Here is an 8,738-nt window from a genome sequence, read left to right on the forward strand (position 1 = left end):
TTTAAATACATGACCCATATAAGCCCAGAGAGATGGTCATACCATGACAGGTATGGAAGAACTGGGACTCACTGAAGGAGTGGCAGACCTACTTCTTTGTCTCACATTCATTCCAGAGTCCAGGCTCAGTTGGCCAAAAGGCAGGTGGAATCACTAGAGTACTTTCCAACATCATCTTTTCTTTCTTTGGCAGCATGAGTAAACTTGAATTCAGGTAAATCAGATACTTGTGTGAAACCACCTACTGGATATCTCCATTTGGGTGTCCCACAGCCATCTTAAACTCAACACATCCCAAACCAAACTCACTATACCCCATAAACCTCCTTCTCTTCCTGTGTTTTCAGTGAATGGCAGGCAGCACAACCCACCCTGGCAATCCTCATGTCCTTTCTCTCCTTAGACAGGCAGGGCAAGCAGTGGCCTAGAGTTGGCTTGCAGTGTGCTTGGCATCAACCAGTGAGCTAACACAAATGGCTTGGTGCAGGCAAGGGACCAATACCTATGTGTAGTGGCCCTGGTTGAGATTTAGGCTTAATCCAGTGATAATCTAGGAGACCTAGAATTCCAGGATGGCCTGCTCTGTGAAGGCAGGCACAGGACATACTATTGAGGAGCCTACGCCTGATGCCCTGCCCACCTACCCAGCCAGAAAGGCTCCATTTAAGATGTCCGTGAAGACTCTCAATGACCCTATGTTGATATGGAACTCTTCTGTGTGACTCATGTGTAATTTGCCTTTGGACAGGTCTTGTAGAATTGTCTCAGTTGCTCTTGGGGGTTGGTAAACTATGGCCCACCATCTGTTTTTGTAAATAAAGTTTTTCAGAACACAGCCATGCTTATTTCTTCACATGTTGTCGGTGGCTGCTCTTGCGTGGCAAAAGCTGTGTTGAGTGATTGCAGCAGAGACCATATGGCCTGCAAAGTCTAATATATTTACTGTCTGATCCTTTACAGTAAAAGTTTGCTGACCCCTGCTCTAGACTGTGGTGGTATGAGCCTCCCATCACTGGATGCTGGGGCTCCTTAACGGAGCACCCACAAACCTGGAGGTTGGACTCGATAGTAAGTACGTCTCATGTAGCCTTTAACTTTTAGGAATTTATGTATATATGCTCAGAACAAAAAAAGAGATAAAAATGATTTAGTGCAGGGATTTCAGTCTCCTATCACTGCATGAACACATCCCTAAAAAAGAGCATGAGCTACATGGGAATTGTGAATCTGCTGTTCCCTCAGTCGCTGTCCCTAGGTGCTTTTCCCTCCCTGTGTGAGCATTTCACTGTGCTGGGTGTAATTCTAGTGTTTACTCTTCAACAAGTCATGTTGGGAGAACCAGGTAGCCATTCAGAAGAAAATACAGCTGGATCCAAAGCTTACATTTAAACAGGCAAATGCCCCTCAATCAGGGACTGAGAAACTCCTCCCCTGCCCAAGGAGGCCATTGGCAGGATGGTCAGGTTGCACACCTTGTGGGACTCAGAGACTGCAAAGAATTTGGGTATCATGGAGCTGGTCTGTAGCAGGTGAAGCCCTTGGCTGGACAGAAGGCACCCACCCTGGGCGTCTCAAATGTGTATCTCTCAGAGCCAGCCAGGAAATGGGGCTAAAGCAGAGGGTCGAGGACAGAGCAGGCCAGCGGCTTACGTAGGGTGAAGTCTCAGGAGCATATCTTGTTGTCCTAAGTAGACCACAGCCCGTCAGGCCAGGAGGTCAAGCAAACTGTTGTTCACTAGTTACCGAAAGTTTGCTGGGGCTCTGCACAACTTAATTACCATGTCAGTTGGTCTCCCCAACCGTCCAACCCACCCTGATCCACAGAACCTCCAGAGGTCCTCATTTTGGAAGACCCACAGCCCATGCAGAAGATGAAGCAATTCCTATTTCAAGTCGACAACCAGAGACTCTAAGGGGAAGGGAAAGGGAGAAAGTCAGAGGCACTTCCGACCCAAGCTGGTGTCAATATCCTTGCAGGGGCTCAATCTCAGACCCTGAGAAGTATTAATTACAACAAACAACAAAGCACTTTATGTATATTAACTCATGTAGCCTGGGTGACATGTAGCCTGGGTGACACCTCACCATGAGGTGAGTATTATTATTATTCCCATTTTACAGATAAGACACATGATAAATTATAGATTTCTCCAAATTGTAGGCCCAGGAAAATAGGGTCCAGGGCCCCCAGGGGCCATGATAAAGGCTGATGGCTCAAACATGCTAGAAGGGAATGCCATTCCTTGGGGATGGCTCACCATCTCTCGTCAGATGGTGCTGGAGACACCAGCAGTGGGTCTGTGAGCACCTCAGCCTCAGCGACACAGCCTGGGGTGTCCCCAGGCCCTCATGGCAAGCTCCCGGAGTCAGAGGGTGGGGGAGGGAGCTGCATTTCCTGAGCCAGTCTCCTTAGAAGATCTTTCCAATTACTACAGACCAGCCTCGTGCTACAGCCCACAGGGTCATCTGAGGCCTGATGTCTCTCAGCTCCCTAGCTTGGGGGCACAGAATGTGGGCTCTGGCCACGCACTCACAGGCTCTGGTGTGGAGGGCAGAGAGGATGGGGCACTTGGTAGTTCTTTCTGACTGGCTGTAACGCCAGAGAGGGTTAGAGTGGTGAGGCCCACTGTTTGGCTAGCAAAACGCCCACCATGAGGAACCCAATTGTGAGACCCACTCTGCCCCTCTAGTTTTCTGGGTGGGAATGTCCACAAGCAGGCGTGGGAGGGACCTCAAACACAGCTACTTTTAGATAGAGACCAGGCTTGTATCTACCAAATATGGAAGGCTGGGAATTTTGGATACTATGACCAGTTCAACCTGGTGCCCAATTTCCTGAGTCCAGCCAAGGACAGAGACCTCAAGACCTAGTTGTTCAGTTCTTTGGATGCCATCTTAGGCCACCTCTCTACCAGCAGGTCCACCAAACGGAGGTGTTGCTCAGATTCATACGAGCTGAGGAGTGTCACGGATGGATGGCCACCAGCAGAAGCAGAACCCATGTGCTCTGCCAGGAGAGAGATAGAGAGATAGAGATGTGAAGCTCTCCCAGTGGTCTGCAAACTGGTCTCGCATCTCACCTTGGCCCACAGTGTGCTGTGTGACCACTAAGTGGCACTGTTAGGTCACAAGAGGCTCCGAGAAACCAGGCCACCTTCTAGCCCCAGCCTTCTGGGGGTGAGAAAGCCCCTAGGGGAAACCTTTGGTGTTCTGGGAATGTTTGGGAATTCCCTCCCTGGCAGGAAGGATCTGTTTTAGTCAGTCATGGAGGCCTGGCCTGGGCACTTCATACTAGCTGTTGCAAAGAGTGGTGCAAAGAGGCAAAGAACAGAGGCCTAAAGCGGCCCTAGCTTGATTCCAGGCACCAGACCCTGGCCAATTAGCTGGACCAAGAAAGGGGTAAGACCAAAATGCAGAAGCAAGCAGGTGTGGAACCAAAAGGAGCCAGGCAGGAGGCCAGCCAGAGCAAGGGAGGACTGGGGTTTGGAGGCTGTCTTGGCTCCTGGGTTCAGAGGTTCTCTGGGATCTTTTAGGAAGGACCTTTGACCACAGAGTATGTGTTAATTGGGATGAGGTGCAGTTAGAGGACCCAACACAGAGCAAACAGCCCAAACAGGAGATTGGGTGTTATGTTTGACACCCCCCCTCTCACTTTTCCTCATGCACATCATCCCCAAGTTCTCTCATTTCTATCTCCTGAATACCCCTTGGATTTTGCCACTTCTATCCAACTTTGCTACCTCTGCCATAGTCCAAGCCTCCATCATCTCTCCTTGATGGCTCTAAGATAAGTTTGCCAGATAAGATATGGGATGCCCAGTTAAATTTGAATTTTGAATGCATAAAGAATAAATTTTAGTATATCCCATACAATATTTGGGATAGACTTATACTAAAACTGGCTGTCTATCTGAAATGCCAATTTCAGTGGGCATCCTGTTTTCTTTTCTTTGTTTTCTTTTGTTTCTACATTTGGCGACCCTCCCAAGAGCCTCCCCAGCCTTACACTTCTACAACCCGTTCTCTACAAAGCACCCAGAATAAACTTGCAAAAATTCCAATCTAACAATCTCACTACCCTGCTCAAAGCCTTTCAAGAATTCTTGATCACCTAGGGATCAGGCCGAAGCCTTCTGTGTGGCATGCAAGTCCCTCCAAGCCCTGACCACCAGCCAGATCTGAACTTTGTGTCCCTCTGTCCCTCCAAATGCACACTACAGCTGCAGCAAATGAAACATTCTATAGTCCTTACATGAGACCCCATGCGTTCACATATACCCACCTCTGTCCAGAAGGCCTTTCCCTCAGCCTCCTAAAGAACTCAAAGTCAGTCAGCAAACTCAGCCACCACTTCTTCTCGCCCAGCTCTTCCAGCCATGTCCCCTGCCTCCCCTAAGCCAAGCAGTCACTCTTTGTACCACATAATGACCTTTAACAGAACACTTACGTAAATGCAGCAAAATGATCTCTGTGTGTGTCTATCTGCCCCACTAGACTACAGCACCCTGCAAGAAGGGGTCTCTGTACTATTCATCTTTGTACCCACAGTGTACAGCACAGCACTTAGCCCAGAATGGGGCATTCAAGAAATGTGTGAGGCACGAATGAATGGTTGAATGAAGGAACGTTAAGTGATTCTCTATCTCCTGAAACCTAGATGGCCCACTGGCAGTGACTGCAGTGACAGAAGGGGACACCAGGGGGCAGAATTACCTTAGTTTTGTTTGGCGTGTTTGGGAGTGGTACGGAAAGCTGCCTCCTTGGTGCTTGGCCTCCCTTTCCCCTGTGGGAGAGCCTGTCTGTGCTGGGCCTGCCCATCTCAGTCAAAGTTGGCTGCCATGCTAGCTCCAGATCCCCAAATTCTCAGCACCCAAGCCTAGAATATCTTCGTGGACCTGAAATGTTCTGTGAATCCCAGGGAGCCACTGGGCCCTGGCACAGGCCCCGTGGCAGCTACAAACAGGATTGGGATGAAGGTGAGGTAGGTGAGGTGTCTAGGGTGCAGAATTTAGGGGGGCACTCATCCACTGCAGGGCCGGGCAAGTGCAGGGTCAGCACCTGACCGTGAGCACCTCCTGACAACTTGTACCCCTGGCGCCACACTTGCCTCACCTTTGCCCTGGCCCTGGGCACAGCACTGAAAACTGAGACCTTGTTCTCCATGCAGCTGCCAGGCCAGCCTGACCGCAGAAAGGCCACAAGGAGGCAGGGGCTGCAGGAGCTCTTTGAAGGCAGGTCAGATGGAGGGCAGGTATTCGGGAACAGTGTTCCACGCTGTGAGTCTTGACTCAATGGGGTCCAGATGGACAATGATTTTATTTTTCTTCAGTCACTATCCCCAACTTGGGAGGGGTCTGGAGGCCTCCCCACTTCAGAGTTCCCTGATGTGGGAAAGCTATCCAGACACTACTTCTTCCAACCAAGCCCCCTGCCCTCATGCCTACACTTATATACCCCTGCTGCCGGCTGTATCCCCAAAGGCCTTTGCTCCCAGGGTCCCCTCGCCCAGTGGCCAGTCCTCTTGGGTAGTATAAGGTAAAACAGCTCAAACCTCACTACCTTCTGAAGCATCCACTTGACCTGAGGAAAGTGTCAGAAGTCTGCCACGCAAGCAGATGTCCAACCAGGAATGAGATGCCATTCTCCTCTCCTCGGGGGGCCCCCAATCTTGATGGCTTTCTCTTGGAACCCCCTTACCTGGTTGGGGGCCTGGGGGAGGGAGAAGCTACAGCACCAGTCCAAAGTTTCCTGATCCCAATGATGCCCCCCCTTTCTGCTTACATAGACAGGGGCAGGAGAGGATTGGGAGCTGTGGAGCCTGTTTAGTGGCCCCCCACTGCTGGAAGTCCCTTAGCATTTATCATCTGACATTTGACCTCAGCTTTAGGCCCTAGTTGCCAGTTCTAGGGCTACAGGAGAAGTCCCACTCACATCCTGTTGAATGTCAACTGCATAACTTTGTATGCCTCTACTCCAGCTGCCAAGAATCAGAAATAAAATGAGGGCTTTTACTGACCCCAGCTATTTTAAATTGGTCAGAAATGAGGCTTAGAACACCATCGTGCCAGGAGAGGAGGAAGGGATTAGCTGGTGCCCAGTTTGCAAGTGAGAGGCGCTTTGGGATAGCAAAAAGAGCAACTGGTTGTCATTCATTGGATGCATGGACCTGTCTGAGCCTCCATCTCATCTGTAAACTGAGGGTGACACAGATGTCTCAGGAATGTAGTAAAGATCCAACGACACCAAGTATGTAGAAGCCCTATATAAACTGTAAAGTGCTGGTCAGAAGAGAAAGGCTAATTATTAACTAGTTAGAAGAAACTGTCCCTACCCTCAAAGAGCTCATGGGGATTGGGGAGCAATTCAAAACATATAATAATGGAGGCTGAGCTGTCAGGAGCAGGAGAAAGTAGTGGTCATAGCAGGGATCTTAGAATCTGATAGGCCTGGGTTCCAGCCTTGCCACGTACAAGCTGTGCTACTTTGGGTAGGTCGCTTCCCCTCTCTGAACCTCAGTTTCCCTGGATGTAAAGTAGGGATGATAATACCTCCCTCGGGATGTAGGAGGATCAGATGAGATACTATACAAGAAATATGAGCTACTGAAGGACTTAGTAGGTACTATTAAAAGATCAGCAGGCATGACAATGGGAAGGGGGAGTCAGGGAAGTTTTCATAGCAAAGATCAGGCTTGAACTTGGCTTTGATAAAGGAGAATTTGGGAGGTCAGATGGGAGAAGATGCTTGTGGGCAAGTCTTGCCAAGCATTTAAAAAAAAAAAGCCAAGGTCCTAAAGTTCACTTCCATCCTCTCTTGTGGGTGGTTTACAGAGATGGTCATACGGATAGCCCAGACCAAGAGGGGCATACCAGTGAGAAGTCACAGGGAACCTGGAAGAGTGAAATGACCCTCCTGCTCCCGATGAAATTTAAATGCCCTCATGGGCAGGGGAGGGATCACCCTGGGCCAAGTTGTGTAGTCTGCCTCCAATCTGTGATGCAGCATGGCCCTGAGACCCAGGGCGTGTCACTTTCCCTGAGAAATCAGTCCTTAAGAAAGTGCCTCCTCCTTTTCTTCACGAAGATGGTGCCAAAGGCAAAGAAGGAAGCCCCGGACCCTCCCAAAGCTGAAGCCAAAGCAAAGACATTAAAGGCCAAGAAAGTGGTGCTGAAAGGTGTCCACAGTCACAAAGAAGATCCACACATCACCTACCGCCCAACCACCCAAGACACTGTGTCTCTGAAGGCAGCCCAAATAGCCTTGGAAGAGCGCCCCCAGGAGAAACAAGCCTGACCACCATGCCATCAAGTGCCCCCAACTACCAAGTCAGTCATGAAGAAAATAGGACAGCAACACACTTGTGTTCATGGTGGATGTCAAGGTGACAAGCACCAGATCGAACAGGTTGTGAAGAAGCTCTATGACATTGACGTGGCCAAGGTCAACACCCTGATCAGGCCCAATGGAAAGAAGAAGGCATGTGTTTGGCCCCTGACTGTGATGCTTTGGATGTTGCCAACAGAATTGGGATCATCTAAACTGAGTCCAGCTGGCTAAATCTAAATATCAATTTTTTCACCACAAAAAAAAAAAAAGAAAGAAAGAAAGTGCTCCCTGGTTGTCACAGGATAAAGGACTGAGCTCTTGAAGGGAAGTGGTATGCATTTCGGTGGGGGCTTCCTGGAGACAATGCCTTATCTCTCACGTTTCCCAGCTATTTAGCAGCTGGAGCAAGTGCTTTCTTACATGAAATCTCAATGGATTCCTTGAGCCGTTTACATCTTCATCATGGGCTGAATCCCAGGACCCACGAAACACAGTTTGCATCAGTCTGAATACCCTGGACTCACTGGTGCTGGTGGCACTCATCTGCTTTGGCCTTAAGGTGTTTGGACGAACATAGCATATATATCGTGCCCTTTTCTCTGCCACCGTGTATTGGTCAGGACGGGCTAGGTTATGCCGTAGTAACACAAAAACCCTGAAATCTCAGTGGCTTAACACAGGAAAGGCTTCTTCCTGCTCACGCAACAGGCTGAGCTGTCTGGAACGTGGGGTCTTAAGATTGCCGTAGCAGGGAGGAGAGAGATGAAGAAGCATGTATGTTAGTCAGGTTGGGCGGCCATGACAAAATACCCCAGATGTGGTGGCTTAAGCAACAGAAATGTATTTTCTCATAGTTCTGGACGCCGGGAAGGCCAAGATCAAGGTGCTGGCCAATTCAGTCCCTGGTGAGTCTCTCTTCCTGGCTTGTAGACTGCCACCATCTCACAGGTGTCCTCACATGGGAGGGAGAGGTGGAGAGGGAGGGAGACAGAGACAGAAACCGAGAGATCACTTTCATGACCTCATTTGATCTGAATTACTCCCTAAACACGAATATAGCCACACCGGAAGACTGGACGTTAGGGCCTCAAAATATGAACTTGGGAGAGGGGGGTGCAGTTCGGTCATAGCACATAGCACCTCTTAACTACCTCAGCCCAGAACTGGTGCACATTACTTCTGATGACTCCCCCTTGGTTGGAATTAGTCACGTGTCTCAAGCTTAACTGTAAGGGAAGCTGGGAAATGTAGGGGAGCAAATGTGTATTTGTTGAGCACAATCTTTGCCACACACTCTTTTCTGGGCTGAGCTTTGCTGGAAAAGCAAAACCCGACCTTCAAAGGTCAGAAGAAGAGCTCTGAGATATAAAGAGGAAAAACACGTGGCTGGGACTGTCTACCAGGTAAGGTTC

The sequence above is a fragment of the Ailuropoda melanoleuca genome, chromosome X, assembly GCF_002007445.2.
Source record: "Ailuropoda melanoleuca isolate Jingjing chromosome X, ASM200744v2, whole genome shotgun sequence".
NCBI lineage: Eukaryota > Metazoa > Chordata > Mammalia > Carnivora > Ursidae > Ailuropoda > Ailuropoda melanoleuca.